Raw genomic sequence first — 6824 nt, 5'->3', positions numbered from 1 at the left:
ATGTTGGTGGAGTCCATGATCGAGTTCGGTTGAGAAATCGACACCGTCCATTGAAATCCTTGCGAAAAACGATTCGGGAATGGTGATTTTTGGAGTGAAAGCGGTGGGGTACACAAGATCTTCTACTCCGCCGTCCATCCTGCGTTTAACGGCTGGGATCGTGAAGACAATTACATAGTGGCAAAAAGACACCTAGGCGTTGGTCTTAGCCATCTTATAAGACATGTGAACAAGTCGGATCATCGAACTGAGGAGCGAGTGGGGCCCACAGCGATCACCCGGCGAAACAACGTCGGACACTATTTCCTTTTCAAAAACGGACTTCGGGTCAGCCCTTTGCTTGACCGGACTCTCCGTCCGGTGCACTTCTCGTGCACATGTACCCTATATACATGCAATCTACATATGGGTTCATCGTGATGTTCGAGAGAAATCTGTGCCGTCCATCCATTTTTCCGCCTCATTTAAGGCGTTGAGTCCAAAATTGCAGCGTATCTAGAAACTAGGTGGGCCCCAAATTGGAGATTAATGGGCTGATCTGTCCGTTGGCCCATTTCTCGAGATCTCCAATGGTTGAAATTTAATACGTACGGTTTATTTATATCTCCCAGGCCATGTATGAATTTTCGAGCCAATCAGATGGCGGGAACTATGTGATCTTGCATTCTTCACCAATTTCGGGCCTCTTTAACGTGAATGGCTTGATTTCCTCGGATCCCTGGCATGTAAATTCTTCATTCTTAGTTCTCTGGAGTGCGTCCCTTACTCTGGTGACTTCGGAGTGTCAAATCTACGCTTTTGATACTATTTTTCAGTCCATGCTCGTAAATACACTCTGCATCACAAACACGATTAAATCGGGCCATTGAATGGTATCATGCTTGTAAATCCAGGTAATAATTGAGTCTAATATGTAATATTTGACCCTCAACACAACCCCCAACCAGCGTTTTGCTAGTCCTAAGCAAAGTATACGAAAAATAAGTTGAGAATTACAGGACAATTTATATGAACTCGAGTGATTTTTGAAAATAATCCAGAAATAGAAGTCTACGATTCATAATACGGTAAACTTTATAATCAAGTTCAAATATTAATCCATTAATTAGAACAATTCTAAACATCGAGTTTCATGGGTGTATAGTGTAATCACGGCTTACCATCATTAAGAGATCCAATTATCAATTCCTATGATACATTGATGATCGACTGAGCATTCAAGACAACCAAAACCTAAGCCAGAAATTGCCTTACAATTCTCTCTCTTTTTTTTCTCTTTTTTTTCTCTTTTTTTATTCTTCCAGCTTTTGATTTTTCCATCGAGGGGAAAGGGAATCGCATCCACACCTATAATGAGCACACCTATGTTGAAGATTGTACACCCAACCCTTTCTGATGACAACTGTTTTTTTTTTTAACTGGGTGTTCTTTTTCTTTCTTTCATTCATTCTTTTTTTTTTTTTTGTATTCTTTGTATTGAGCAAGATGGACAATTCCCCAGGTTGGTTCCTTCCATGCTTAATGATCACCAAGTTACAATTCAATATCGAACTGAAACCTTAATGTGCAGGCGAGATGTGTCCTGAGAATTCATGACTCAATCAATGTTTACAACTTCTAATAATGGATTAATAATTCAAACTTAGCTGTGAAATCTAACAGATAACTGAATCCAAGAGTCATAAATTACCAACATCATGTATTTTGCAATTCCAAGTGTCCCAGATGGCCATCAAAATCACTTTGAATTCATACGAAATTTCAGAAAAATTTAAAAATTTCACAATTTTCACAATTTTCACTCAAGACTAAGAAAACACAGATTAGGAAACCTAATCTCCCACCCCCAACCTAAAATCTACATTGTCCTCAATGTAAAAGAAATAGGCATGCAATGCACATGGGACAATGAAAATATAAGAGGAGTGATGGAAAGATAGTATCTGGATGAAAGAATCAAGAGGCTTTCCAAAGATATCTACGTAAGAGCGGGTCAGCACAAGAGAGAAACCAACAGAAGTAAAATAAAAATAACAAAAATAAAATCCTACCTACACCACTTTCACAGGTGCTCTCGATTGCATTTAGCGTATGCAACAAGCCTTTAAACCCCTAGGTTACCCTTAGTGGACGAGTTGTAATCTTGTGAGGGTTTGCAGTAATGTTACCCACAAATATTTGAACTAACTAACATAAAATAAAATAAAATAAAATAAAAGGCTGGGTTGCCTCCCAGGAGCGCTAAGTTTACTGTCACGCCCCAAACTCGAAAACCGGGCTCACAAAATTTTCGATCGCCTAATCCGGCGCCGACAGCTTCCGTAGAACCCCATTCTCGGCTCCCAGCACCCATTCGCCAGGTTCCGATCTTGGGATGCTACAAGGAGAATTTTCAACATCAGTTTGATTCGTAATAAGCATAACCAAAGGCATAACCCACAAACAACAACCAAAAACTCCATCACATATCCACTATGATAAAAAAATTTACAAGTACAATGAGCATAAAGGGAAATACAATGAAGATGAACAAAAACTCCAAAATGATCTGCCACACGCCCAAGCCTCAGCGCTGCTGCGATCCAATGTCACCTGCATGCAACGGTCGTGCATAAGCTTATAGAAAGCTTAGAGGGTGGTATGAGTGTGTGCGTAAGATGGTAATGCAGTTATGCAGTATCAGAGTAATGCGGAACATGCTGATGAATGCCAAGAATACCATAGCCGTACCAAGGCCATGCAGTGCAAAGGATGGTGTCGGCCATATCAAGGCCATGCAATGCGAAATGCAACTCAAGCATACAAATCCTCATCTAAGTCCACATATCGATACAGCTCAAAATCTGGAATATCATCGGGGTCTAGTACACTCCAAGCCAGATTGCTGCCCCATCGCGCGCAATAAGGTAAATGGAAAAGACCTCACTATCCGCCTGCCAATATCGGGCTCAGCTCGTTAATAGCGGACCCATTCCTCGAGCTGGTCAGACTCAGCCTAGCATTGCCCCCTACTCTCGGGCGGGTAAGGCCGCACCCCCTTCCAACCGACCATGACACAGTGGAAAGCGCAACTGTTTGGTAATCGGAAATCAGCACTCATGCACCCACTCGGTCTAGACGTTGGAGCAACCTCTTGGTACCATAAGGGTTTAGGGACTTTCACCCAGGGATATCTATCGCACCCCATGTAGAACAGTATTTTCGGTATCCAATCCTGCCAACCACGATACGTCTGTGAAGGCTACGACCCTGATGTCGCTAGGGCGTACAGTAACCATATCACACAATGCGAATGCATGAATCACACTATCCAGTCATACAGCAATCCTGCATGTATCGTGCGCTCATGTAGGGCAACACCCCTTGTACGGGAGCCCCTAAACAATCTGCCCGAAGGCATATGCTATGATCAGTCATTTCTCATATCAAGCATACGTATGATGCATATGATCATGAATCATGGAATTAAACATGTTACATGGGATGGATGATGTTCATAATGAAGATGGGCCTAGACGGCCTACACATTACACATATGGGCCCTAGGAAAAGTCATAATGCGGACATTTAACCAACAATATACTTGCAATGGGGACGTCAAACCGCCATTGCTCCCAAGGTATAGCCCGTCGTAAACATCATTACATAAATCATGTTGGGATTGCACATTGCAATGGACCTCAGGTATATCCCATTGGGCCTTCAATACATCAAATGGGCCGTATCATATGGGCCTCATATTCATCAAATGGGCCACATCAATGGGCCGCACCAATGGGCCTTATGTGCATTGCAATGGGCCATAACCCGTGGGCCTTAGAATGCATCAAATGGGCCTAATCTTATGGGCCTTATGTGTATTAAATGGGCCTCGCCAATTGGGCCCCATATGTACATCAAATGGGCCTCAACCCATAGGTCCTAATACATCTTAATGGGCCTTAACCCATGGGCCCCTAATACATCAAATGGGCCTCGACCCATGGGCCTTACATATAAATCAAAGTGGGCCTCAACCATGGGCCACAAGTAAGCTGAGATGGGCCTTAAATACATATCAAAGTGGGCCTCGACCACAGGCCACAAGTAAACTGAGATGGGCCTCCCATCACTAGCAAATTATATATAATAAAATATATATATATATATATATATATATATATATATATATATATATATATATACAATATTACACATAATATAATATTTTATATATATATATATATAAATATACATACACACACGCGCACACCCACACATGCACGCACACGAACAAGCTCACTGTGGCCTCAACACCATCATCACAGTGGGCTCCACCGTCCGCCTGGACGGTGGCAGCTAAACACGTGCATCACTGTGGGCTCCATGTGGGGCCCACCATAATATCTGATATGCCATCCAACCCGTTGGTATGGTCAAGTAGACCTAGATGAAGGGTGAAATTAAATTTCACCCTGATCCAAAACTTCTGTGGACCCCAAAAGGGTTTCAAAGGTAGAGATTCAATCCCACTGTTTCATACGGTGTGGGCCACCTGAGTCTTGGATAGACTTGAAATTTGGAGGGTGGTCCACATTTAGACAATCTACTCCGTCCAATGGCCCTCCATGGCTCCAGACAAGCAAAACAAGCCCAATATTGGGCATGTTTCGCCGTATAAAAGCAATAGGGAAGGTTTTAATGGTGAAAACCACCATTTGCTACTGTATGGCCCGCTAGGACCTCGGGTTGACACCATTTTTTGGTTCAACGCCTAAAATGAGGTTGAAAGGGGAATGGACGGCGTGGATTGAAAACATACATCAAGGTAGGGCCAGAATGAGTGGGCCTCCCCCATTGGCTTGGAACCAAGCCAATATTTGTTTTTCTTTCCAGCAAACGTCCAGCGTCCCTGGACGCTGGACTTAGCATATTCGTTGGAGGTGGGCCGTGCTTAGGTGGGCCACCAAGTGGGGTATGGTGTGGGTTCAATACACACAAAGTGGGCCCCACTTGTAGATGGTTTGGATGGAATACATACCTTGTGGTGGGGTCCATTTAAGTGGGCCACACAACTTCATTATCATCACACATAAAAAAAAGAAAAAGAGAGGGAGAGAGAGGGATAGAGAGTGGGACACACGTGATGGAGGGACCCCGGCATTATGGGCCCTCCCTTGCACTAAATCATACATCAAGTGGGTCTCATTACACATAGGCCTCTTAAATCCAAAATCCAATGGTGGAGATCCCTTCCCCACTAAATTAGACGGTCTAGATGACCCTAAATATGCAAGGAAAATAAACATCATGATGGGGTCCATGGAGAATGGCCCCATCATGAAATGATCATGATGATCCAAGTGGGCCATCGGCCACATCTTAGGGTCCAAAGTGAGATCCAAACCATTGATCGGTTGGCCTCACTTGGCCCATCTTAAAAACATCAAAAACTACCCTATCAAAGCACCCACCGCTTGATCTTCTTGCTCCCTTGGCTTCCTTAGCTCCTTGTGCTTCTCTTTAATGGAGGAAGATGAGAAATGGATGGCTAGGATGAGAGATCTAGGGATGGAAAGGTGGGCCACACTTGATGTTTGGGAAGCTTGGAGAGGTTCATACGTATGGATTTTTCTTGCTTAAAGGAGAGTTTGAAAATGAGAGAGAGACTTGTAAAGGGAGAGAGAGAGGGAGTGATGGGTGATAGAGTGATGGATGTGGTGGTGATGGGTGTAAGAGGCTCCTTTTTGACTTTTGTGGTAAAAATTGTAAGAAAAGCATGGGTTGTAAGAAACTTTTTGACTTTTGGGGCTTGCTTGGGAAAGGGTGAAAGGTGATGTGTACTTGACATGATGGGATTGATAGGTTGATTGATTGATGTGACACCTTATAGAGATTCTCTCAGAATTCGGACTCGCGGCGTTTTCCTCGCACCGAACGCTGGCCCACATCTCCCAACCAGGGTATCGCCTCAGCGCGCGAGTCGTAGCATCGGAACCGCGGCGACGACGCGGTCGCTAAGGTACAAGTCCTGGGTTGAGTCGACTCGGGTTGACGGCAAGAGAATTAAGGTCGCGTGCAAATACCGGTTAAGGGTCGAAGGTTGTCGAAATTCGACCGGAAAGACCGCAGAAGCCTATGGAACGGTACGGTCTAGGATACAGGGCTTAAAGCTCTCCCCTCCTAATAAAAATTTCATCCTCGAAATTTACATAATCATTGCAACTAAAGCATAACTCACAAGGAAGAAGAAACATACCCATCATCATATAACATCAGAGATAACATACAAAATACAACACAATCAATCATCAAAAAGATGGAGATAACGGTCTCGAATCTCAGCCTCGCGCTCCCAAGAAGCTTCTTCAACAGAATGGTGACCCCACTGAACCTTCACCAACGGAATGACCTTAGTCCGGAAGACCTGCTCCTTCCGATCAAGGATACGGACTGGCTGCTCAATATAGGAAGCGTCCTCACGAACCTCTAACGGCTGCCAATCGATAACAGGAACGATGTCTGACCCACACTTCCTCAACATGGAGACATGAACAACGTTGTGGACGCTAGACAACTGAGATGGCAAGGCAAGCCGATAGGCCACAGCGCCAACGCGCCCAGTGATCTCAAAAGGTCCTATGAATCTCGGGGCAAGCTTGCCCTTCGCTCCAAATCGAACTATGCCCTTCATGGGCAAGACCTTGAGATACACATGGTCTCCTACATCAAACTCCAAGGGACGACGCCGACGATCAGCAAAACTCTTCTGCTGGCTCTGAGCTGTGCGCATTCTCTGCCTGATGATATCAATAGCCTCTAACGTCTCCTGCACAAGCTCGGGA

The sequence above is a fragment of the Magnolia sinica genome, chromosome 10, assembly GCF_029962835.1.
Source record: "Magnolia sinica isolate HGM2019 chromosome 10, MsV1, whole genome shotgun sequence".
NCBI lineage: Eukaryota > Viridiplantae > Streptophyta > Magnoliopsida > Magnoliales > Magnoliaceae > Magnolia > Magnolia sinica.
Note: the sequence above shows the minus strand (reverse complement) of the source record.